The following is a 27,246-nucleotide window of genomic DNA, read 5'->3' on the forward strand; positions in this document are numbered from 1 at the left end:
AGTTACATTTAACTGTCTTTCAACTCGTTAACGCTGTTAAAAATCATATGTACACAACACATTTTTGTTTAATCTCTCATTTTTTGTTTAATCTCTCTCTCTCTCAGATAAATTAATAGACGTCTCTTACACTAACAGTGAAGAAGAACAAGAAGAGAGAGAGAGAGAGAGAGAGAGAGAGAGAGAGAGTATTTATTTAAAGAACATGTTAACATCATGTCTACCTTCTCGCCGATCGTCCGTCTCCTCCTGGCGTAGCAAATCCTACACCTGCGTTGGCCTGTCTCTAAGGTAAAGTGGCAATAAAACACATTTTTTACTTATTTCTTTATAATTATCTTTTTTACATGCTTTTTTCATATCATGCAGTTATGTTATTGTTATGTGTAATAATGTGTAGCCCTTTATTAAGGATTTATTATGGGTTTTTAGGCTGAGGAACAAATTAAATGAATTACCATGTATTCTTATGGGAAAATTCGTTTCTACATCCGAACATTTTCTACATCCGAAGTTGGTTGTGGAACGAATTAAATTCGTATGTAGAGGTACCACTATATATATATATATATATATATAGAAAAGCAAGATGCTATAAGCCTAAGGGCTAAAACCAGGAAAAATAGCCTTGTGAGGGAAGGAAACAAGGAAATAAATAAAATTAAAGTAAAATGTTTTGAAAACATCAACAATATTAAAACATATTTCACATATAAACAATTAAAAGACTTAGGTCAGCCTGTCTAATACATACACACACAATATATATATATATATATATATATACAATTAGAAAATGATAAACAGTCCCATGAAGACACGTGGGTCTTGGGGGAAAATGTATTTCTGAATAAAGAAAACTCTTTCTTATAAACTCTCTACATAACAGTCTTGTATAATGTATCTTAGCATATAAAACTTAAGTATATTATTATGAGGAATTTATTATCATCTAATATATATATATATATATATATAGGCCTATATATATATATATATATATAGGCCTATATATATATATATATATATATTAGGATTCAGCATACAGTAATATATACAGTACCATAATTCTGATAATTTTGTACCATAATTTCAAGTCAAATACCATAATCTGGCTAGCGCCGTACAATAATTTGCGTTGGCAACCCTGCTGAGTCGACTGACAGTACTGAGTACAGTCTGACAGACAGCTGAGACAGGTGTCAGTCACTATAAGACCGACAGCCGAAGTAATTTCCGGCCAATGAAGTGCAGTCAAGTGAAATCATATGTTACAGTTACACTACTTGGTTTCAAGGTGACGTCTGCTAGTTGTTTTGTAAGAGGTGATTGCTTTGCAGTTACCACAGCTCCATAAATTTGTAACAAGGTATGGCATGTGGCATTTGAATAGGCGCTTTAGCGTAGATTGTTATTATAATTACCAGAAAATATCCTTCCTTAACGTCGTATGCTACAACATTCTGCTTAGTGGTATGATTGGCCTCCCTTAGACGAAGGTTATGGTCGAAGCTGCAGACAGGAAGAGGGTTTTCTGTTATGTTTTACTAGCTCAAATGAATTCATTTGTTTGGGCTAATATCCTGTGGTTTTGGGTGGCTTAGTGTAACCATTATGTACAGAATATTCTAGCTTCTAAGGGAGCCTTTGTACTAGGTTGGGATGGACCAGGTCGGTAATTAACATGTGGGTAAATATTTACTATAACAATATTTCTTATTAAGAAAATAAGTAGTTTTCCTGTTGTACTATAGGTACTTTTAACAGTTCTGATGCAATTGGGGAAAACGCATATTGTAAAAAGTGTTTGGACAATCTAACATTCCAAAAGTTGACTGTAAAACCACATTTTAAAAGGGAAATGAACATAACACCACCTAACCTAACTTAGGAGTTGTATCCTTACTCAGTAATTTGTCTATTAGTGTGCTTTTTTTCCGATTCGTATGGGGTAACACGGTTGCCTTCTTTTGAAGGACTTTGATTTGGCTTTTGGGGTGGACCGTAGTCCCAACCGGCTGCCCTGCCTGTCATCGCGTAGACCCCAGTGGCTTATGTTTGTGCTGTACCAGCCACCATCGCCCTTCCTCCCAGCAGCGAGGATTCATGGCGTAGTATTAGGTCCAGTTCGAGACATGTGAGGTGTCTGTTATGTTTTTTAAAGGTGTTGGAATGGCTGTGTTTGTGTGTGTATTAGTCTGTAACACCCATTTGCTTTACGCAAAACTATCCGTAGATTACATACATAATCCTGAGGCGTCTACACGGATAGCAAAGTGTCCTCCTTTCTGACTGGTCGGATGCGGAGTTGAACCCGTGCCACAAACTTCTACGAAGTCCGAGCTTGCTGCGCAAACCGACTCGGCCATCGAGGCTCCCGTATCCTTACTCGGTAAATATATACTAAATTCAATTATGGGAACACCAGTCTGAAACCGGCATTATTTTGTTTTGGAAATGTCGAAAAAGAGTTATTTGTACAGTAGGGATAACAATAGTCGGAAATACAAAGGAAACACAAGATAACCAGTGGGAAAAATATATGGTTTATGTAAATTGCTGAACATTAAAGTATAATTAGCTATGATTCACTAAACCTCCTTATAATGGTTTTTGCTCCGCTGTAGCTTGCTTCGCTCGCAAATAAACGTATTCTCACCTCGTCTGTGTTCTGGCAAGCTGTACAGTACATGTTGAGCTGCTCTCGCAAGAACAGTGGCTCATTATTTCAGTGTTATTTTTCACTTTCACATGAGTAACAATAGCGATTCACTGAAGGGAGAGGGTTTCCATCATAATCATTTACCGACATAAATGATGTGACTAAATTTCGAAGAGCTTGTACTTCCCTAAAGTTCCCTTTTGGAGACGTCTTTATGTGATGGTGGTTAAACTTAGACTGAAGGGGATGGTGGAAAAAAAATGGCTATTTTAGAACAGCATCCAGAAACATGCATAAATATTTGGAAGCTCGTAATTGGTTACAAAAGTCAGGTATTAATTACGTCATACAAAACAGAAGAGCAGGCCAAAGCGATTGCAGGCAACGCGTGCACAATAACTCGCTATCAGTCTCCCAAATGTAAACAGTGCACTAGGAGTCAGAGATAGACTTAGACATTTTAAGAGGGAGAGATAGACTTAGACATTTTAAGGAGAGATAGACTTCACATTTTATTTGACCGATACGTAAATTATGACTAAAAATCTTCATTTGTTCCGTAACTGGAATACAAACCAACGCTATTTATGGGGGTATTGCTTTCAGTGAAGCTAAAAGGACGAGCCATTATAATTTAGTAAGGGTTAACTACCCATCCGCTAGTTAGTAGGGGGTTAGCCAGCTACACCCCTCACACACACACACACACACCTGTGACTGAGCATCACTTTGCTTTTGGCTGGATGGAGAACGATTATCACCGCTCTTCCTCCTCTCCATTTTGGACTGCCATTAACTGTTTGTTCCGTAAGTGGAATACAAACCACGCTATTTATTAGGGGTATATTACTTTCGGCGTTGCTGAAATGACGAGCCATTAAAGTTTAGCGAGGTTAACTACCCAGACTGCCAGTTTGCGGGGGTAGGGGAGGGTAGCTTGCCACCGCCCCCCCTCTCACACACCTGTGATTAAGCTCGCTTTGCTTTTGGCTCGGATGGTGAACGGACGTTGCCGCTCTTCATCCTTCGCCTTATTTTGACAGCCATTAATCGGTTTTTTTGCTTTTTCTTTTTCTAGTGTGTGTTTGTGAAGTTGACTTCTGCTACCATGCACACCTGGCCTGGGGTCGCCGGCTGCCCTTGTGGAACATCTTTGTCCTATATGCAGAGGTCAATGGTGTGATAGTGATAACAAGTGTAATGAGTGTAGGGAGAAGAAGTCTAAGCGGAATATTTCTCCGAAGGTTCCTTCGAAGGGAGGAAAACCCAAGGCATCTTCTTCCATCTCCTGACCCTCCTCCGAAGTTCCTACTCGTTTGGCCTCTTATGAGAGACCGTCAAGTGGTAGCGTAGACCAAGTTAATGTCGGCCAACCCTGGTCCTCAAGAGATGGTACTGCTTCCCATAGCGAAGCGGCCCCACTACTCCCCCCGGGTGAAGCCTTGTCACACCCCTTTGGTACAGGTTTGGTCGTCCTTGGGGCTCTCGGGTCCGCCCTCCAAGGGCGCATTGCTGCAGATCATCCGTAAGGATGCTACTGTTCAGCTGCCATTGCCACCGTCAGAGGTAGATCCTCTGGCCCTCGTCGACGTTGTAGTGTCAGAGGTGTCACCCTTGATGTCATCCGACTCCTCTGCCCCTCCAGACTCTCCAGCGGTTGCTGCCGACTTAGTTTCCCCAGTTCCTGAACATCCTTCGAGGGGGAAACTAAGTCCGTCTGTTTCTCCTGCGAGTGTTTCTTTCCCCTCGGGGGAGTTCACTCATAGAGACTGCTCTTTGGAGGACTGCTGCGGCGTACGGTCAGCTTGCTGATCCAACGGCCCTTAGAGGGCGGCATCGTCGGAAAGCTCGCCCTCCACTTCACCTCAGATCTCTCCCTGCACCATCGGTGAAGAGGTGCCTTTTCAACTCTTCTGCTTCGTGGTCACAGCCTTCACTTGCAGAGGAGTCTCCGCTGCAGTCATCTGACCTTCGACCATCACTGGACCTGGTACTAGTCTTCCGACTTCGGTCCTGGACCTCTCTGCTGATCGTTCGCGATACCCATCGGTGGATGTGCGCCCTAAACAAAGGGCACATCCCAGTTCCTGACCTTCCACCCATCAGACCTGCCGACCTTCCATCACCGTTCCTGTTACCGGTAAAGCCTCTTGAGGCCCTACCGAAGTGCGCAGCTGCACGCCATCGCCCTGCAGCTCGCCAACCTCCTACAGGACATCAGCGCTCACCAGCAGCTCATCAACACCAGCCTGCTCGTCAGCACTCTACAACGCTTCGGCGCGCCCCTTCACCTGCTCGCCCTTATAAACGGCAGCTACAACATGCGCCTACGCGGCAACACTCCTGCGGGTCAGCCCTTCTGCGCCCACGTGCACAAAGTTGCCTGCACGCCCTGCGCCCATGATCCAACGGTCTCCCAAGCGCCAGCGCCCTCCAGCGCGTCTGCTATCTCCCATGCGCCAGGGTTCTCCCACGAGCCAACACTCCCCTACGCATCAGCGCTCTCCTGAGCGCCAGGACTCTCCTGCACGCCAGGACTCTCCTGCGCGCCATATCTCTCCTGTGCACCAGCGCGCGCCAACATTTGCCTGCACGTTAGCGAGCTCTTGGGTGCCATCACTCTCCTGTGTGCAAACATCACATGCAATCCAGCGCTCCCCTGCGCGCCAGGTCTCTCACGTGCGCACGCGCCAGGACATGAACGTCCGGCCATCTCCTGTACGCGCGCGCCAGCTCTTGCCCACGCGCCACTACTCGTTCGTGCGCGCAAGCCAATGCTTGCCCATGCACCAGCCCTCACCTACATGCCAGCTATCACCTGCTCGCCAATATTCTCCCTCGCATGCGCACCAACAGGCACGTGCACAGGAACTACACCCGGCCAGGTCACTATCACCTCATTCCCCTCCCCTCAAATGCATTTCAGCACACCCTTCGGGAAAAGGGAAACAGGCACCAGCAGAGGGGTTCAGGATACCGAAATTGCCTTCTTCTAAGGCGGACCCACCTATTACGGTGACTCCTCGTAGGGAACCTTCAGTCATTCAACCTTGCCCTATCTGGTCGCTCGTCAGAGCAGCCTATAGCTCTAGACTCGCAACACAGAGCCATGGCTTCCTCTACCCCATCGAAGAGAAAAAGAGGAGTTCTCGGCGCTGTCGCTTCCTCGAGGGTGAAACTGACTCCGATCAGGCCATCAAGGCTAGTCCCTCCAGTATCTCCCCAGGGATACTCTCCCACCCTCCCTTTACCAAGGGAGTCACGTGAGGAAAGACTCTCCTCCATTCCACCGTCGGAGAAAACCTCCCTTCACACTGAGAGTTCCCTACAGTCAGAGATCCGGAGGGACACGGCATCCAAGCCTTCGATGTTGGAGTCTTACCTCCTTCCTCGGAAGGAATCCAAAGACTCTAAGACCCTGCCATAGTCCTCTGCCAGGACTTCAAAGACGGAGACAGCCAGCCACTCAAGGATGTCCGCGACCCACCCCGAGAAGAGCTCTTGGGAATGGAAGATGGAGACTTCGCTGCAAGTCCCACATCAGAAGGAGAGCAAGAGTCAGAACATGCATTCTGGCAGGTCCTGACTCTTATGAGGGTTCTCAACGGGTTTTCCAACCCAGAGATAATCCCAAAGGGTATTGCTCAGCCTTAAGCCTCGCCTTTAGACAGAAAGGAATGGACATTTCTTTATTGCTAGAACTTTCCTTACTCATACGGAGTCATGAATTTACCTGTCCTCAGTCTGAAGTGAGACCTCCCCCGTGGAACGTGGTTTGAGTCCGGGGAATCGCGAGTTTGATTCCACCGGGACTTGTCGCCACTGGAGGGATCTCTTAAGAGACCTCCCTATGAACCATCACGCCAGGCAACAGATCGCCACCTGACTTGGGAGACGGTGTTCCTGGTAGCTTTGGCTTCGGCCAAACGAGTCGGTGAACTTCATGGTATCTCATACGACATCGCCTATTCAAGAGGATGGGGAGAGGTAACGTTCAGCTTCGTCCTTGAGTCTATTGCTAAGACTCAGAACTGGGGAGTAGCAAATCCATGATTCGACTCCTTCCGGATTTCTATTCTCCGTTCTGTAACTGATGACCCAGACCATCTCTTACTATGTCCAGTGAGGAGTTTGAGGCTGTATCTTAGGAGAACAGCCGCAGCCCGTCCCCGTGTGCCTGCACTATTCGTCAGCACAGGAAGGACCAAGAGGAAGGTCACCAAGAACATCATCTCAGCATTGATTCGCAAGGTCATAGACCATGCATTGAATCCAGACCCTCCTCCTTCACGTCGCCCAAGAGCTCATGATTTCAGGGGCGTAGCTACGTTCCTGGCTTTCAAGAGGAACTTCTCAGTGATGCAGGTTCTTCAAACTGGGGTGTGGAATTGTCAGACCACATTCACATCCCACTACCTGCAAGACGTGACCCACAGGAAACTATACATATCGGTCCTGTGGTGGCTGCACAACAGCTGGTTTAAAACCTCAAGCTCCTTATTGGACAAGTAGCAGAAGGTTGAGGGCATTGTTACCCAGTTTTAGTCTGCGTGAATGAAAAGGTTTGACTGGCTCTTATTCTTTTCTACATCCTCCCCTCTCTTGGGGAAAGCAGCATCCTGGGTTCTCTGCACAGCTGACCTCAAACCACTGCAAGTAAACCATGCTCCCTTGTGTACCTAGTATTAAGACTAATACTGTTGCGTCCCCATAACCTGGCGATGTGGTATTGGGAAAGTCTTGGTTACACAGTTTTTCCTTCTAAAGACTTGTAATAACTTTACCTGGACGGTCGCACTTCTATATACCTCAACACACAGCTTGCGTTGGCCGCAGACCTTGCATAGCAAGGTTTTAGCGAGGTGCAGGGACTCCTTATTTTTGAGTACTGATTGATTGATTTAAAGTTTTAACCTGTTAAGCGTCCCCCCTGGACCAGGTTGCCGCTAACGTACCGTCACGCCTTTTTTTGCCCTGAGCGGTCATTTCACTAATGATAATTTTTCCAAGTTAATATCTTTTCTTTATGCTTATAATTCATATTTATAGTTAAAAGTAGAGATATTAATTAAATGGTGGAATAAAAAAGACAATTAATACTACTATTATTTAATTTCAAAAGGCTCCATAATACTGAATATTCTAATGGGTTCTTTTTATCTTCAATCGTAAATCTTACGCTAGGATCAGCAATAAAAGCAAAGGGGACAAGTCCCCCCCCCTCTCTCTCTCTCTCTCTCTTTCTCTCTCTCTCTCTCTCTCTCTCTCTCTCTCTCTCTCTCTCTCTCTCTCTCTCTCTCTTCTCCATATCGTTTCCTGTATAGTTTTCAAATATGTTCGTCATACATTTGTACATTATTTATCCACTTTATTCTCTCTCTCTCTCTCTCTCTCTCTCTCTCTCTCTCTCTCTCTCTCTCTCTCTCTCTCTCTCTCTCTCTCTGCCCCTCTCTCCCTCTCTCTCTCCCCTCCATATCGTTTCCTGTATAGTTTTCAAATATGATCGTCATACATTTGTACATTATTTATCCACTTTATTCTCTCTCTCTCTCTCCTCTCTCTCTCTCTCTCTCTCTCTCTCTCTCTCTCTCTCTCTCTCTCTCTCTCTCTCTCTCTCTCTCTCTGCGTTTCCTTTCCTATATAGTTTTGTGAAATCTCGTTGTCCAGTCATTCGACAATGAGAAGTCATTTTCGCTCTCGGTATCGAAAGAAAACTTTGTTTCTTCAATATCCTCATCACTGGAGGATTCAGAACTAGTGCTCTCATTATCAAACAGGTTATCATTATCAAATTCCTGAACAAGAATATCATTTATTTCATCTAAAGAAATAACCTTCACCTTTAGATCGCTCATTGTAAAAGGAACCACAAACAACCTTATCCGCATAAACGCCCGAAGCGCACTGAAAGGAAACCAGTTCTCTAACATCAAGCTACCTTCAGAAAAATAGTTGCCAGACATCATATAAGTTTCTATTTACAGCCCCCATATGTTGAGAGTGTTGCCAAGTGGTGATCCTATACTTACTATACGAGTAAACGTATTATCACGAGACTGACGACTTGATAAAGGCAGTTAAAGTCATGAACGGAATATGCAGTTGAAGGCGGTACCAAGTAGATCATGGTGAACGGTTTATCACGTGGGTGACGCTTAACAGGTTAAGGCATCCTGATTTGAGTACTGACATACTCATAAAGGAGCCCCCGAGGAAAGCCAAAATCCAGGTTGGCAGGGACGTCCTCCCTTCCTAATGGGTGAGTCACCCCTAATAAATAGCTTGGTTTGTATTCCAGTTACGGAACAAATGACAAATGTGTAGATAATTTGTATTTTTCCTAACTATACAAAACTTAGCTATTTATACAAACTCGGCCACCAGCTCTATCCCCCCTGAAGCCCTACCTCCAAGCAAAGTGAGCTCAATCACAGGTGTGTGAGGGGGGGCAGTAGCAAGCTACCCTCCCCTACCCCCACTAACTAGTGGTGTGGGTAGTTAACCCTCGCTAAACTTTAATGGCTTGTCATTTCAGCTATGCCAAAAGTAACACCCCTAATAAATAGCTAAGGTTTGTATAGTTAGGAAAAATACAAATTATCTACGAATTTGTCATATTTTGATCCATCCATCTTCAGGGAAGTATCTAAGGATCATCCACGACAACAGGCAGATGCTGTGCTTCGGTCTTACGACAGCCCCTCAAGTTTTCACGAGATTGTTCGCCCTAGTGTCATCTAGGGTCCACAGGATCAGAATACGTCTCCTAGGATACCTCAACGATTGGCTGATCATAGCGGACTTAGTGGCAACTCTTCCTTCTTTGGCACCGAGACAGAATCCTCACGTTTTGCCAAGATCTGGGTATTGTGGTATATCTTGAAGTCATCCCTACTTCTCTCAAAGTCTTGTATACCTGGGAATGATCATCGAGAGCAACCTGTAGAAAGTCTTTCCATCAGACAACAGAATACAGAGGCTGAGGAAGGTGTCAAGTCCCTTCCTCTAACGAAAAGTGCTCCCACACCAGCAGTGGTTCAGTCTCCTAGGTCACCTATCATTCCTGGCTTGTCTAGTGCTCAATGGCTGCCACCGAATTCGATCTCTTCAGCAGAGGCTAAAATCCAGTTGGGTTCAACATGATGACTCCTGATATGTTGGTCCCCATGGGACCCAAACAACAGATGGACCTGATGTAGTGGGTTGCAGACGAGAATCTCCACCGAGAGGTTGATCTTCTCTTCCCTCCCCTGGAATTGATGCTCTATTCAGATACATCAAAAGAAGGGTGGGGGCCCACATGCTGCATCACACAACCTCCTGGCTTTGGTCAGAATCCGAAAGATCATCATACATATACCGAAGCACTTTCCCCAATTTTTAGGGGTAGCCGACATCAAACAAATGAAAAAAAAAGGGGGACCTTTCCTCTCTCACGTTCCTCTCAGCCTGACAAAGGACTCGACCGAATTCGGCTGGTACTGCTAGGGTGCCACAGGCCACCCTCCCCATTATCTCCCCCATTATCCACCACAGATGAAGCTTCATAATGCTGAATCCCCTACTGCTGCTACCTTTGCGGTCATCCAAGGACCCTGAGGAAGCAGCAGGACCTACTGGAACAGCGTCACAATCGCTCGCCATTCATTCCTATTTCTAGCACGCTCTCTTACCTCTCACATCTATTCTCCTAGCACCCAGAGCTTTCTTCACTCCTTCCATCCACCCAAACCTTGGCCTTCCTCTTGTACTTCTCCCATCAACTCTTGCATTCATCACCTTTAGCAAACAGCCAATTTCCATTCATGGAAACCACGGCCAAACCACCTCAACACATTCATATCCACTCTAGCTGCTAACTCATTTCTTACACCCATTCTCACCCTCACTACTTTGTTCCTAACCCTATCTACTTGAGATACACCAGCCATACTCCTCCGACACTTCATCTCAAACACATTCAATTTGTCTCTCCGTCACTTTCATTCCCCACAACTCCGATCCATACATCACAGTTGGTACAATCACTTTCTCTTACAAAATTCTCTTTACATTCATGCCCAACTCTCTATTCTTTACCACTCCCTTCACTGCCCCCAATACTTTCCATCCTTCATTCATTCTCTGACGTACATGTGCTTCCACTCTACCATTTGCTGCAACAACAGACCCCAAGTACTTGAACTGATCCACCTCCTCAAGTAACTCTCCACTCATGACATTCAACCTCTCACCACCTTCTCTTCTCGTACATCTCATTACCTTACTCTTACCCACATTAACTCTCAACTTCCATCTCTCACATACCCTTCCAAATTCTGCTACTAATCGGCCAAGCTTCTCTTCCAAGTCTGCAACTAGTACAGTATCATCCACAAACAGCAACTGATTTAACTCCCATTCAAGATCATTCTCGTCTACCAGTTTCAATCCTCGTCCAAGCACTCGAGCATTCACCTCTCTCACCACGCCATCAAAATACAAGTTAAACAACCATGGCGACATCAGACATCCCTGTCTCAGCCCCACTCTCACTGGAAACCAATCACTCACTTCATTTCCTATCCCAACACAAGCTTTACTACCTTTGTAGAAACTTTTTACTGCTTGCAATAACCTTCCACCAATTTCATATAACCTCATCACATTCCACATAGCTTCCCTATCAACTATCTCATATGCTTTCTGCAGATCCATAAACGCAACATACACCTCCTTACCTTTTGCTAAATATTTTTCGCATATCTGTCTAACTGTAAAAATCTGATTCATACATCACCTACCTCTTCTAAAATCACCCTGTGCTTCTAAGATTGCATTCTCTGTTTTATCCTTAATTATATTAATCAGTACTCTGTTACACACTTTAACAACCACACTCAAGAAACTAATACCCCTCGAATTACAACTCTCATGCACATCTCCCTTACCCTCATATAGTGTTACAATACCAGCACATAAATCTCCTAGAGATGAGGGCAGCCTTTCTGGACATCCAACAGTTCTATCAGTTCCTGGTAGGCCACTCTGTGGTGTTGATGAGTGATAACACCACGGTAGTGGCTTACGTAAACAAACAAGGCAGTACCTCATTGCAGCCCCTATGTCATCCAGCAGTGGAGATGCTAAGATGGACAGAAGACAACTTGGTGTCCCTATTAGCCCGGTTTATTCTGGGCGAGTGGAATGTGCTCATGGACAATCTGAGCAGAGGGACTCAGATAGTGGTCTCCTAGTGGTCTTTGAATCTTCTAGTAGCCAACAAAGTTCTGATTTTGTAGGGTTCCCAACGTCCCTGAACAACAGGCTCCCGCTCCTCAGGCCCTCTGGGAAGAGGCATTCCAAGAATGGTGGGACAACATTGATGTTTATGTTTTCCCCCATTCTGTCTAATGAAAAATACTCAAGACCAGAGCATCCAAGAACTTATTAGTGACCCTCATAGCTCCTCTATGGCATCATGCAGAATGGTTCCCGAACCTTCATCACTTTATGATGAGGGGCCCAAGAAAACTCCCTCCATGACACGATTTACTCAAATGACCATGTGAACATTTTCCTCAAACCCGTAGCTCCTCTGCGACTTCATGCTTGTAGGCGATCCAGCACATCCTCTCTCAGAGAGGCTTTTGGCAACAAGTTGCGAAGAAGATATCTGGATACCTGCGAAGATCTTTGGCTTTAGTGTACCAGGCCAAGTGGACTGTCTTCTGTGGTTGGTATCACATAAGGGGTAACTCTCCCCTTGATGGCACTATTCCAACAATAGCGGAGTTCCTCGATTACCTTCGGGAGGAAAAGCTCCTCTCAGTCTCGGCTGTAAAAGGCTACTGCTCAGCTTTGAGTCTTGCCTTTCGGGTGAAAGGAATTAATATTTCCTCTTCGTTGGAGTTTTCTCTCCTCATATGGATTTTCAAGCTTACCTGCCTCGAGTCAAAAATTAAACCACCCCCCATAGAACGTGGTTCGTGTTATTCGGTCACTGAAGGGAGCTCCCTACTAACCATTACGCCAGGCAATAGATCCCCCGGCGCTTTGAATACGGTTTTATTAATCACTTTGGCTTTGGCTAAGAGAGTCTGCGAACTTCATGATCTTTCCTACGATGTCGCCCATTCAAGAGGATGGCGGGAGGTAATGCTCAGTATCGTCCCTGAGTTTATCGCCGATACTCTAAATCCGGTAGTAGCAGATCCTAGATTCGGGTCTCTCCGGATTGGGAGTCCTTATAATGTAACTGATGATCCAGATCAACTGTTACTTTGTACAGTGAGGAATTTGAGGTACTGTCTCAAGAGAACTGCAGTACTGTCGCTTGCTCTCAAGTGTCAGCATGGGGAAGGTCAAGAGGAGGATCACCAAGAACATCATCCATGCTTGGATTTGCAAAGTCATAACCTTTGTACTGAATCCCTAGACTGTACAGTACTGTACATAAATGACTACATCTACTATACTTTACAATATGTAAATGTAGGCTACTTGTGCTGTGAGTTTTCAAACAGTGCAAGTCCGAACAAAAACTACGAACACTTGCAATACAGTTAAGCTGTACTGTAGTGATTATAATGTACAGTACACTACAGTTTCAGTGAGTATTATATCAGATAGGAACAACAGTATTTTGTTGTTAAAAGTGTTTCGATGACTACTGTAGTGATACATATAGGTACTGTACTGTACCATATCCTTACCGTATCTAGTATGTAGTGTACACTTGTGCAAATGTACTATACACTTACTGAAATGTTTTCATTCAATTACAAAGTACTTGTACTGTGATAGAAACCAAGTAAAAAAAATTTGTTCTTTAACTGGAATACAAACCAACACTATTTATAGGGGTATTACTTTTGGTGAAGGTGAAAGATGTGCCATTAGATTTTCAGCAAGGGTTAACTACCCACACTGCCATTTAGAGGAGGTGTGGCGGTTAATAGCTACCCCTCTCACTCACACAACTTTGACTGTAACTCACTTGATTTTGGCTTGGAAGAAGAACGGTTATTACCGCTCTTCCTCCTCAAAAAATTTTGGACAGCTATTACTAATTGCTTTTTTGCTTACTCTTTTCAATTTTTATATTTATGCCTTCCCTTCTGGTAATGCATATTTGGCCTGGTCCTGAGGGCTGCTCCTGCGGAATATTTATGTCTGCTGTTGGCATTGATCCCCGCCATTTCTGTCCGGCTTATAGGGAGCAACGGTGTAATGTTGATAAGTGTATTGAGTGTCGGGAGTAGTCCGCTTCCCAGTGGGAAAGGTTTGGGCGATGACGGAAGAAGTCCAAAAGGGGTTCGTCTACTTCAAGGTCTTCCTCAAAACAGAAGAAACCTAAAGCTTCTTCCTCCCCTCCCCTCGACCTTTTTCCGAAGGAACTGTCTAACAGTAGCGCAGGCCCTGTTAACTTCTGGACAACCTCGGGCCTCGAGAGACAGTATTGCTTCCCCTAGCGAAGTGGCCCTGGCTCTCTCCTTGGGTGAGCTCTTGTCTCTTTTTTCCATTTTGCAGGTGGAACTAACACACCGGCTCCTCAGCAACCTAGTGCCGGTAGGTCAGGATCAAGTAGCAGATCTACAGTGGTGGGTGGCAGAGGACTAGATCTTTTCGCCCCTTCTCTGTACTGAACTAGGAAAACCCGGGTCAATGACTAAGCCAGGAGTCGGACCTACCACCCACCTAAGAGTGAGTCATCCCTATAAAAAATGAAAGGTTTGTTAGTGAAGGAACAGATGACAAATTTGGAAATAATTTGTATTTTTTCCTAACTAATATAAACCTGTGGTTATTTATATAAATTGCCCTGGCATCACCAGTCCTGCCTGCAGACAAAAAGTGAGGCAGCTTTCCTAGCTGTTAGTGGAGATAGGTGGCTGGGGTACCCCCCAGCCACATCCTACCCACCCATTACAGTGGTTAGTACAGTGGTTAGGTATTATTGCCACAATGGTAAACTTCGAGAAGTCCTCCATGCTTCCTACGCAGAGACTGGTATACCTAGGCATGATAATAAGACACCAATCTCCACAAAGCCTTCCCATCAGACAACCGAATATCGAGGCTGAGAAAGGTCGCAAGACCCTTTCTCAGACGAGAAGAGCTTCCAGCCCAGTTGGGTTTACATCTCTTTGGTCACCTTTCATTGCTGGTCCGTCTAGTTCCCAATGGTTGCCTCAGGATGAGATCCCTCCAGTGGCAACTCAAGTCCTGGTGGAATCAGGCTCTCGATTCCCCGGACATCTGGATCCCCATGTGATCAGCGGAACAGACGAACCTTGAATGGTGGGTGTCAGACTAGAACCTATGAAAGGTAGTGGACTTTGTTGTCCTCCCCCCAGATTTGATGCTGTTCTCAGATGCTTAAAAAAAAAAAGGGGGGGGGGAGGGTGCTCACGTGCTGCACCACACGTCCTCAGGCCTCTGGCCAGTCAGAGGAGTACCTCCACAAATATCCTAGAGGTGAAGGCCATCTTTCTGGCCCTTCAACAGTTACAACAGTTCCTGGTGGGCCACTCAGTCACAGTGATGTGCGACAATACCACAGTAGTGGCTTACATCAACAAACAAGGAGGTACTTTTTCACAGCCCCTGTCCCATCTAGTAGTATAGATACTGAGATGGGCCGCGATTCACTAGATACCACTATCAGCACTTCATTCCGGGCAAGAGGGATGTGCTTGCCGACAACCTGAGCAGAGCATCTCAGATACAGTAGTGAGTACCGAGTGGTCTTTGGATCATCTAGTAGCCAACAAAGTCCTGATTTTGTGGGGTTCTCTGACAGTGGATCTCTTTGCAACAGCCCTGAACTTTCCAGTCCCAGACCCCAAGGCTTTCTTGTAAGATGCATTCCAGCAACGGTAGGACAACATCGACGTTTATGCCTTTCCCCTTTCTGTCTGATGAGGTGGGTACTCAACAGGCCAGAATATCGGTCAACCTTTCAATGACCCTCATAGCTCCATTATGGCATCACGCAGAATGGTTTCTGGACCTTATGCAACTCCTAACGGAGTCTCCAAGAGAACTCCCTCCACAACACGATCTACTTAACAACGACATGCCAACATATTCCACAAAGCCGTAGCTTCGCTACGACTTCATGCCTGGAGACTATCCAGCATCTCCTCTCTCAGAGAGTATTTTCACAACAAGTTGCAAGCAAGTCTTCTGTGATTGGTGTCGTGGAGGGGATATCTCTCCTCGATGCCACTATTCAAGCAATAGCGGAGTTTCTCGTGTACATGGATGAAGAAATGCGCCTGTCAGTCTCGGCGGTAAAAGGCTTTCGCTCAGTCTTAAGTCTTGCGTTTAAACTGAACAGAATGAACATTTCCTCATCACTGAAACTTTCCTTACTCATACAGAGTTATGAACTTACCTGTCCTCAGTCTGAAGTGAGACCTCTGCCATGGAACGTGGTTCGAATTCTTAGGTATCTAAAGAGACCTCCCTTTGAACCATTAGGCCAGGAAACAGATCGCCACCTAACTTGGAAGACGTGTTCCTGCTAGCTTTGGCTTTGGCCAAGCGAGTCGGTGAACTTCATGGCCTCTCATACGACATTGCCCATTCAAGGGGATGGGGAGAGGTAACGTTCAGCTTCGTCCCTGAGTTTATTGCTAAGACTCAGAACCTAGGAGTAGCGGATCCTTGATTCGACTCCTTCCAGATTTCCAGTCTTCGTTCTGTAAGAGATGACCCTGATCATCTCTTACTCTGCCCAGTGAGGAGTTTAAGGTTGTACCTTAAGAGAACAGCCGCAACCTGTCCCCGTGTGCCTGCACTCTTTATCAGCACAGGGAGGACCAAGAGGAGGGTCACCAAGAACACCAACTCAGCATGGATTCACAAGGTTATAAACCATGCGCTGAATCCAGACCCTCCTCCTTCACGTCGCCCATAGCTTATGATATCGGGCATAACTACGTCCCTGGCATTCAAGAGGAACTTTGCAGTGATGCAGGTTTATCAGGCTGGGGTGTGGAAACGTCAGAACATTTTCACAGCCCACTACCTGCAAAATGTGACCCACAGGAGGCTCAATACGTTTTCTATTGGCCCTGTGGCCACTTGGTGGCTGCACAACAGCTGGTATAATACCTCAAGCTCCTTATTGGACAAGTAGCTGAAGGTTGAGGCCACTGTTACCCGGTTTTAGTGTGCGTGAATGAAAAGGTTTGACTGGCTGTTATTCTTTTCTTCACCCTCCCCTCTCTTGGGGATGGCAGCATGCTGGGTTCTTTGCATAAGCTGACCTCAAACCAATGCAGGTAAACCATGCTCCCTCATATACCTAGTATTAAGCTAATACTGTTGCATCCCCGTAACCTGGGGTGCTGGTATTGAGAAAGTCTTGGTTACAACAGTTTTTCCTACAAAAGACTCGGAATAACTTTTACCTGGACGGTCACACTTCTAAATATCTTAAAAAATGGCTTGCGTAGGCCACAGACCTTGCATAGCAAGGTTTTAGCGAGGTGCAGGGACTCCTTATTTTTGGTATAAATATACTTAGATAAGGAGCCCCCGTGTAAAGCCAAAAATCCAGATTGGCAGGGACATCCACCCCTCCTAATGGGTGAGTCACCCCTAAATAAATAGCATAGGTTTGTATTCCAGTTACGGAACAAATAACAAATTCGTAGATAATTTGTATTTGTTCCGTAACTGACGTACAAACCACGCTATTTAATAGGGGTTATTACTTTCAGCGTAGCTGAAATGACGAGCCATTAGAATTTTAACGAGGGTCTACTACCCCACCGCTAGTTAGCGGTGGGTATTGAGGGTAGCTTTCTACCCCCCCCCCCCCCCTTCTCACACATACCTGTGCTTGAGCTCACTTTGCTCTCGGCTCGGGTGGTAGTCGGACGTGTCCGCTCTCACCCTCGCCTCTCTGACAGCCATTAATGTTTTTTTGCTTTCTCTCCTACAGGTTTGAGTGTGAAGTTGGCCTCTGCAAACATGTGCAAATGTCCTGGTTTACCCGACCGCCCTTGTGGTACATTTATGTCGGCGGTCGAGATAGACCCTCTCACCCTTTGTCCTTACTGTAGGGGCCAACGGTGTGATAGTAGTAATAAGTGTGGTGAGTGTAGGGAGTGGTCTACCTCCCAGCGGGAGAGATTTTCTTGGCGACGTAAGAAGAAGTCCAGGCGGGATATTTCTCCTTCGAAGATTTCTTTGAAAGGAGAAAATCCCAAGGACTCTTCTTCCGTTGCCCAAACCTCCTCCGAAGCTCCCACTCGATCGGTTTCTTTCGAGAGACCGGCAAGTGGTAGTGTAGACTGTGGTTCTGTTTCCCGATCTCGTGGTTCGAGAGATGGTGTTGCCTCCCCTAGAGAGGCAGCTCCACCTCTTCCCCCGGGGGAGGATTTAAATGATGATTTAAATGTAACCAATTTATTCCAGTTTTGGTCTTCCTTGGGACTCGAGGGTTCGCCCTCCAAGGAAGCCTTGAATGACATCATCCGATTGGGTGCCGCTATCAAGCAATCACCGACTTTGGCAGAGGTTGATCCTCCGTCTATTGTCGACGTTGTGGTGTCATAGGTATCCAATGCGGTATCTCCTAATACCTCTGCATCTTCTCACCCCGCAGTAGCTGAAGACTTAGTTTCTCCCGTCCCTGCTCAACCTACGAGGGAAAAACTAAGTCCAACAGTCTCTCCTGCCAGTGATTATCCCTCTTGGGGAGTTCACTCACAGAGACTCCTCTTCGGAAGATTACTGATTGCCAGCTTGCTGATCCAACGGCCTCTAGAGGGCGTATACGTCGCAAGGCTTGCCTTCCTCTTCGCCGGAGAGGCCTTCCTTCACCTTATAAGTCGGTGAAGAGGCGCCTCTTCGGTTCTTCATTGTCACCGCAGAGGAGCCTCGTCATCGATCTCCGACTGTTCCTGCTACGACCCTGGACCTCTCTGCGGATCGTTCGCGATCTCCTTCGGTGGAAGGTCATCCTCACGAAGGACATGTCAACCTTCCACCTGTCAGACCTGCTGACCTGCCGTCGCCGTTCCTGGCAGCTGATGCACTGTTTGCGCCAACAAAACCTGTTTTTAAAAGTCAGGCACCGGTCCCTTCGGGGCAACAAGGGCGTACGTGCCATCTAGCGCACTCGTCCCCTACGCGCCATGCTAAGTATGTGTGCCAGCGCTCACCTGCTGCTGCTGTTCCTGTGATAGCACGCCAGCGCTCACCTGCTGCTGCTGTTCCTGTGATAGCACGCCAGCGCTCACCTGCTCGTCAGCGTGCTACTGCGCGCCCTCAACCCACTGCGTGCCATGCGCGCCAGCACTCTCCTACGCGTCAGCGCTCACCAACGCGCCAGCGCTCTCCAACGCGCCAGCGCTCTCCAACGCGCCAGCGATCTCCTGCGCGCCCATGATCTTCAGATCTGGGTGCGGTAGGGAAGTCTAAGACTTCTCCTACTTGAACGCAGTTTCTGGCTGCGTGCCCGCGCGCAAGGGATATCTCTCCTATACACGCGCGCCCGGCGACATCTGGGGTGCACGATCTCCCGTCCACACGCCAGCGGGACCTCCATCCTGATCCTGCGCGCGAACGTTCACCCAATCAGCCTCCTGCGCACTCCCCGATGTCTCCTGCGCACGCTTCTACGCGCCATCGCTCGCCCGCGCGCCTTCGCAATCGCCCATCAGCAGTCTCCCGTGCATGCGCGCCATCAGTCTCGCGAGTATGCCATCAGTCTCACGTGCGCGACCCTGGGTATTCCGCATCGCGCGATCGTCAATACCCTCCCGCGCGCGAGGCTGCAGGACAATGCACGGTTAGGTCGCCATCGCCGCATCCCCCATCCCCCCCCCCCCCCCCCCCCCCCCCCCCCCCCGCAAGCGCAGAACAGCGCGCTCGCCGGTAGGGGGGAAGGTTCCAGAAAGGTCCAAGGACATTTCTTCTTCTTTTTCTTTACAGGCGAATCCCCCTATGGAAACTTCTCCCAGGGATCGGTTGATCCCTGTCCCTCCAGAGGGAGTTTCTGACAGCGCAGCCATCAGCCAGCAGCCTTGGTTTGGGGCACTAATCAGAGCGGTTGTGCAGGCTTTCAAGCCTGTTCTCTCTGAATTGGGCCACAAATCCTTGGCTGCGTCTACTCCCCTGAAGAGAAAAAGAGGAGTTTCAGATGCGGTTACTTCTCCGAGGACTAAGCTGTCTCCTCGTAAGCCTTCGAGGCAGGCCCCCTCCCCCCCTAGACTTTTTCTCCCTCCCTTTCGGACGAGGATTACCCATCCTCAGGGAAGTCTCGTGAGGTGTGACGTTCCCCCATAGCACCAATGAGGGAAACCCCACCTCGCGCTGAAAAGTCTTCTTGGGCAGGGGCGGAGAAGAGCCTACCTCCGTCGTTTTTGGAGTCCTGCATCCCTCCCTGGAGGGAGTCGAAGGACTCCAAAACAGTACCGAAATCCTCGTGAAGACTTAGAACGGAGCCAGCTAGTCACTCGGAGAACATCCACGAGTCTCCCCAAGAAGAGCCTTTGGGGACTGGAGACTTCGCTGCTAGTCCATCCGGAGGAGAGCTACAGGAGTCAGAACATGCATTTTGGCAGCTTCTGACCCTTATGAGGACTCTCATTGGGTTTGCTGACCCAGAGATTCCCCCTCAAAGGGGGAAAGACACGGTCTTGGACCGAGTATTTGGGACTCAAAAACCCTCTAAAGCCAGTGCGTCTTTGCCCTGGTCTCAGGGGGTTAAGAGTACCAGGGACAAGATTGCGGTCCAGCTCTCTGAGCTAGCCTCCTCCAGCCGATCCAGTGCTGGCAACAAGCTTCTCCCACCTCCTCGGGTACAGTAGAGGAGGTACTTCAAGATCTTAGAGGAGCCTTGTTTAGCTCTTCCCCTTCACCATTCTTTGGAAGAGCTTACCAGGGGAGTCCCTCTTGAGAGAGACTCCAACCGGCAGATCTCATTCTCGACGACTAAGATCCTTAATCAGGAGAAGGTTGCGAAGTGTGCTTTGCAGGCCACTTCGTGGCTGGATATCTGGTTAGGGACCTTAGGTATCCTGATACATTCGGAGGATTTCTCTAAAGAACGTACCAGGAAAGCTACGGAGACCTTTCTACTCTCAGGCACTCGCACGATCGAGTTTCTGGCCCACCAAGTCTCGAACTTGTGAGCGAATACCATCCTGAAACGTCGGGATGCGGTGGCTGAGAGGTTCCATCTGAAGGTCCCTAGCACCGAGATAAGCAGGCTCAGACATTCTTTCGTGGAGGGAACGAACCTGTTTGAGCCTGAAGACGTGGAGCATGCTGCTGAGAGGTGGAGGAAGTCCCACCAAGACTCCCTCCTACATAGGGCTTTGACATTCAAGCCCTATAAGCCTCCAGCACCCCAGCAGCCCCGTCATACCAAGACCACGAAACCGACAACGGCAGCGAAGAAGGTGGTGTATAAGCCCTTTCTTGTCAAGGACAGGAAAGGCAAGAAGTTCTCCAGGGGAGGGAAGAATCCTAGAGGGAGCAGCCGAGGCCGCAAACGCTAGGATTGGCAGTCCCCCTGCACGTCCACCAGTGGTGGGATGCCTACAAAGTTGCGCAGACAGGTGGCAGCAACTCGGGGCCGATTCCTGGACGATTTCCGTAATCAGTCAGGGATATCGCGTCCCGTTCACAACATCTCTACCTCCCCTGACGATGAATCCAGTGTCATTGAGCTCCCTTGCCATGGGATCAGCAAGGAGGCAGGCCCTTCGGGCAGAAGTCCAGACCATGTTGAAGAAGGGCGCTCTCCAAGAGGTCCTCGACGGGTTCCCAGGCTTCTTCAGTCGACTCTTTCTTGTAAAGAAGGCGTCTGGTGGCTGGAGACCAGTCATCGACATCTCGGCTCTGAACAAGTTTGTCAAGCAAACTCCGTTCAGCGTGGAGACCGCAGACACGGTCAGACTTGCAGTGAGACCGCAAGACTTCATGTGTACACTGGATCTGAAGGACGCGTACTTCCAGATCCCAGTCCATCCGTCTTCAAGGAAGTACTTAAGATTCAGCCTAGACAACAAGGTGTACCAGTTCAGGGTGATGTGTTTCGGTCTCTCCACAGCACCACAGGTTTTCACCAGAGTGTTCACCCAAATATCGTTGTGGGCACACAGGATCGGCATCCGTCTCCTCCGTTATCTGGACGACTGGCTGATCCTAGCAGACTCGGAGTCATCCCTTCTTCAACACCGAGACAAACTTCTGAGACTTTGCCAGAATCTGGGGATCATGGTAAATCTTGAGAAGTCCTCTCTGCTTCCCACTCAAAGACTGGTATACATAGGCATGATTATAGATACCAATCTCCACAAAGCCTTCCCATCAGACGACAGGATAGCAAGGCTGAGGAAGGTCGCAAGCCCTTTTCTCATACGAAAAGAGCTTCCAGCCCAATCGTGGTTACTTCTCCTCGGTCACCTCTTGTCTTTGGCTCATCTAGTTCCCAACGGTCACCTCAGGATGAGATCCCTCCAGTGGCGACTCAAGTCCCGGTGGAATCAAGGTTATGATTCCCCGGACGTCATGATGCCTATGGGACCTGCGGAACGGACGGACCTGCAGTGGTGGGTGACAGACGAGAACCTATTAAGATGAGTGGATCTTCTCGTCCTCCCCCAGATTTGATGCTGTTTTCGGACACCTCAAAGAAAGGGTGGGGGCCCCACGTTCCGCACCACAGGACCTCAGGCCTGTGGTCAGAATCAGAAAAGTGCCTTCACATAAATCTTCTAGAGATGAAGGCCATTTTCTTGGCCCTTCAACAGTTCCAACAATACCTGGAGGGTCACTCTGTGGTGGTGATGAGCGACAACACCACAGTAGTGGCTTACGTCAACAAGCAAGGAGGTACCTTTTCGAAGCAGCTATCCCATCTTGCAGTTCAGATACTGAGATGGACCGAAGTCCAGTCGATTCCACTATCGGCACGTTTCATTCCGGGCAAGAGAAATGTGCTCGCGACAATCTGAGCAGAGCGTCTCAGATAGTGAGTACCGAGTGGTCTTTGGATCGTCTAGTAGCCAACAAAGTCCTGACTTTGTGGGGTTCCCTGACTGTGGGTCTGTTTGCGACAGCGTTGAGTTTCAAGCTTCCGCTATACTGCTCCCCAGTCCCGGACCCCAAGGTGCTCTGGCAAGATGCCTTCCAACAAGGGTGGGACAACATCGACGTGTACTCCTTTCCCCCGTTCTGTCTGATGAGGCCCCGTTCTGTCTGATGAGGAGGGTGCTCAACAAGACCAGAATATTGGTCAATCTTTCAATGACCATCATAGCTCCGCTATGGCATCACGCGGAATGGTTTCCGGACCTTCTGCAACTCCTACTGGAACTTCCGAGAGAACTCCCTCCGCGACACGATCTACTCAGACAACCACATGCCAACATCTTCCACAAAGCCGTAGCTTCGCTACGACTTCACGCCTGGAGACTATCCAGCATCTCCTCGCTGAGAGAGGATTTTCGCAACAAGTTGCGATTAGGATGTCTGGACATCTGCGAAAATTATCCGCATCTGTCTACCAGGCAAAGTGGAAAGTCTTCTGTGGTTGGTGTCGTGGAAGGGGTATCTCTCCACTCAATGCCACTATTCCAACAATAGTGGAGTTCCTTGTGTATTTGCGGGAAGAAATGCGCCTTTCAGTCTCGGCGGTGAAAGGCTATCGCTCAGCCTTAAGTCCAGCCTTCAGGCTCAAAGGAATGGACATTTCTTCCTCGCTGGAACTTTCCCTACTCATACGAAGTTATGAACTTACCTGCCCTCAGTCGGAAGTGAGACCTCTTCCATGGAACGTGGTTCGAGCTCTCAGGTCTCTTAAGAGACTTCCCTATGAACCATTACGCCAGGCTTCGGATCGCCACTTAACTTAGAAGACGGTGTTCCTACTAGCTTTGGCATCGGCCAAGCGAGTTAGTGAACTTCATGGTCTCTCATATGACATCGCCCATTCAAAGGGATGGGGGGCGGTAACGGTCAAATTTGTCCCTGAGTTTATTGCTATGACTCAGAATCCGTGGGTGGCGGACCCTCGGTTCGACTCCTTCCAGATTTCGAGTCTTCGTTCTGTAACAGATGACCCAGACCATCTCCTACTGTACCCAGTAAGGAGTCTGAGGATATATTTCAAAAGAACGGATGCAGTCCGTCCTCAGGTGCAAGCATTGTTTGTTAGCACTGGGAGGACTAAGAGGAGGGTCACCAAGAACCCCATCTTGGCATGTATTCGTAGGGTGATCCATCTGTCCCTGAATCCAGACCCTCCTCCGGCACGTCGCCTAGAGCACATAATGTCGGGCGTAGCTACGTCCCTGGCCTTCAAGAAGAATTTCTTAGTGACGCAGGTTCTTCAGGCTGGGGTGTGGAAGCGTCAGACGACCTTCACAGCCCACTACCTGCAAGACGTGACCCACAGGAGGCTTGATACATTCTCTACCGGTCGTGTGGTGGCTGCACAACAGCTAGTTTAAAACCTCAGGCTCCTTAATAGACAAGTAGCAGAAGGTTGAGGGCATTGTTACCCAGTTTTAGTCTGCATGAATGAAAAGGTATGTCTGGTCCTTATTCTTTTCTTCATCTTCCCCTCTCTTGGGGAAATCCTGGGTTCTCTGCGCAGCTGACCTCAAACCACTGCGGGTAAACCATGTTTCCTTGTGTTCCTAGTATTAAGTTAATACTGTCACGTCATCATACCCTTACGAGGTGGTATTGGGATCGTCCTAACCTAGATTTCTATCCAAAGGACTCCAGGTCAACTTCCTAAGATGAGTCACACTTCACTCCTTCACACACTAGCTTACGTAGGCCGCGGTCCTTGCAGAGCAAGGCACTTGCGAGGTGCAGGGACCCCTTATCTTGAGTTCTACACACTCAGATACTGAGTCCCCGGGCAAAAGCCAAAGCCTGTACAGCTGGGACTTACCACCCTACCTAAGGGTTAAGTCACCCTAATTAAATAGCGTGGTTTATATTTCGGTTACGGAACAAATGACAAATTCGTAGATAATTTGTATTTTTCCTAACCATACAAACCTTAGCTATCTAATCAAACTTGCCCACCAGCCCTGTCCCCCATGAAGTCCTACCTCTAAGCAATGTGAGCTATTCACCGGTGTGTGAGGGGGGGAGGGGTAGCTAGCTACCCCTCCCTACCCCCTCGCTAACTAGCGAGAGGGTAGTAAACCCTCGTTAAAAATCTAATGGCTCGTTGTTTCAGCTACGCCGAAAATAATACCCTAATTAAATAGCTAAGGTTTATATGGTTAGGAAAAATACAAATTATCTACGAATTTATCATTTTTGTACTGACTTTTCTTATAACCTGTGTACAGTACAGTATTTAAAAAAGGCTATAGAAAATATGGTTTCAGCATATTAATAATACTGTATGAATACTGTAGCTCAACCATATTTTATGACTTTCAGATGATACTAAAAGGCCTTGAACATCCAAGTGACTGCTCATCTTAAAACTCAACTTCAAGCGTGTTCTTTTACATCTAGGACGAAAGCAGAAATTTGAGAAATCAAAACAGTCATCAACCTTCCATGCTTATTGATCCAGTACACACTAAGGTTTTTCTTTTTCCATTTTTTTCAGTGATGTAGATGCTTATGTGTTCTTTACTCCTACTTCCTGTATCCATTTAATTATGTACAGTAATCATATGACCCTAGTGTGTTAGACTTGTCTTTCTCTTTTTTTATTTGTAGGGCATGCAGATGCTAGAAAGAAGTGCTATTTTGTGTGTGACTAAGAGTGATTTCCCAAATTTCCTGTCATCTTCAGGTGAATACTAGAACTTGAATTGCTTGTATATTTTCATCAAAAGAGCTCACCACTACCATATAATATGCATCATGAAGTACCTGACTGTAGATGACGTTTTTAATGTGATTGGACAGTTTGGTTGGAGTCAGAAAATATATTACTTTGGCCTGGGTCTCCTCCAGATCTTCACAGCATTTCATATGCTCCTAAATGTTTATACTGGTAGGTGTTTAAGAAGACCTCTTCAAAAACTCATTATTGCACGCTTTTGCTGGTTTATGGCACTGAAGTAGCTTTATTCATCAAGCACTCTAAGTTGAAAAGGCTGGTGTTGGGTGTTACCAGATGATTTTGCAGGTGATGGATTTTTTATTATTGTAGCACTTTTTTTGTCTTATTTAATGATACAGTACTGTTATAAGGGTTAAGGTCATGTTTTCTTAATGCTTTGCTCTTTATTTTTGTTTTGCCGGCTTATTCATTCCTGAGTTTTAGACATTTAAATGTAAGTACAGTTTATAGTTTTACAATGCATTTGCTCTTAAGTTATTGACTAGCTTTGTCAGTGTCTGAGAGGGAGAGCTAAATACACAGCTGGGAACAATATTGCTTAATTAGTGTACCCTGACCCCAAGGAAAATTGTTAGATCATTGTTGTTAATTGCTGTAACACCTCACATACACAATTTACTGTATAATTTTATTGACAAGCTTTAGTCTATTTGATTTTATCTTAAAAAGGAAATACAATACATAATGCTTCACCAATTTATACTTTCTCTATTAGTTGCTTTGGGCTTTAGTCAATGAGAATTCTATTTCCTCACACCCTTTGGATGGCAAAAATTTTAGTAACCCTCTATGAGGAGGTTAAATAAGTAAGTAATAAGAAGAAAATCAACTTAATGTACCAACACCTTTTGAAATTCTGGAGTCTTAAGGAATAAATGCTGGCAAAGCAATGTAGATCCATATTCAATCTGAGTTATTATCAGCTGTAGATTAATTTTCATGTATTAGCATGAAGTGATGCATGGCTTTTTATTTTATTTGAAATATGATAAATAATAATTAAAGTCCTGGGGTTTTTATTGTACTGTACTACTTTCTACCATGACTGATTGTAAGCAGAACTCAGAAAAGTAAATATTTGACAAGGAAAGAAAAGGGTATGTTCCAAATTAATGTAGGGTATGTTCCAAATTAATGTAACGTACACCCTTCCATTGGCCTGCATCTAGATTTCTTTGCATTCCAGTAAGATGGATAGGTAGGAAATGGAATACACAATGTAAAGTTCAATGCTAGCTACCGAACAAATAATATTCCCCCCTTGAAATGGGTTCATTCAAGGTGAAATTGTTTACAATATCCACTACTTGTCACTTAAGGTTCAGTGAAGCTGTTGCCTCTTATGATTATGGGTGTTTTGGGAAGCACACACAAGTTTGTTAGGATCACAGACTCAGTAGAGATAGCTCCCTCATATACTAGCAGAGGAAGAAAGGTTCCATGTTCTTATGTTAAAGTTTTGAGAGATTAAGGATGTTCAAGACAGAAGGTAGCTGAGGAGGAGGCAAATAGAAATGGTTTTGGAGGAAAGATATTGTCATACTGTATACCAGGAACTCTGTTTTTTTTTCTCCATATGTCTTTGTAGGTCCTTGTGGACTGTATACACTTTAGGACGACTCGCTATAAGTTTTTTAATGAACTTCATCCATGTACTTGAGGCCTACTGAAACCATTCAAGGATGCCATAAAGACTTTTGTTCCTATTGCATGTTTGTACAAGATTGATATCAACACTATTATTCTC

At 46.6% G+C, this 27,246-nt stretch overlaps 1 long non-coding RNA gene across 2 annotated transcripts; it reads left to right on the plus strand.

Annotated features, from left to right (window-relative positions):
* Positions 1-1,139: 1,139 nt before the first annotated feature.
* LOC137635226 (uncharacterized) lies at positions 1,140-25,644 on the plus strand. Of its 2 annotated transcripts, none has more exons than XR_011042621.1 (3): positions 1,140-1,297; positions 25,082-25,231; positions 25,370-25,644. It is a non-coding gene; the product is annotated as an uncharacterized lncRNA (long non-coding RNA). The 2 variants fall into 2 exon arrangements; XR_011042620.1 differs by having other exon boundaries at positions 1,156-1,369.
* The last annotated feature ends 1,602 nt before the right edge of the window (positions 25,645-27,246 follow it).

Source organism: Palaemon carinicauda, unplaced genomic scaffold, assembly GCF_036898095.1.
Source record: "Palaemon carinicauda isolate YSFRI2023 unplaced genomic scaffold, ASM3689809v2 scaffold1047, whole genome shotgun sequence".
NCBI classification, from domain to species: Eukaryota; Metazoa; Arthropoda; class Malacostraca; order Decapoda; family Palaemonidae; genus Palaemon; species Palaemon carinicauda.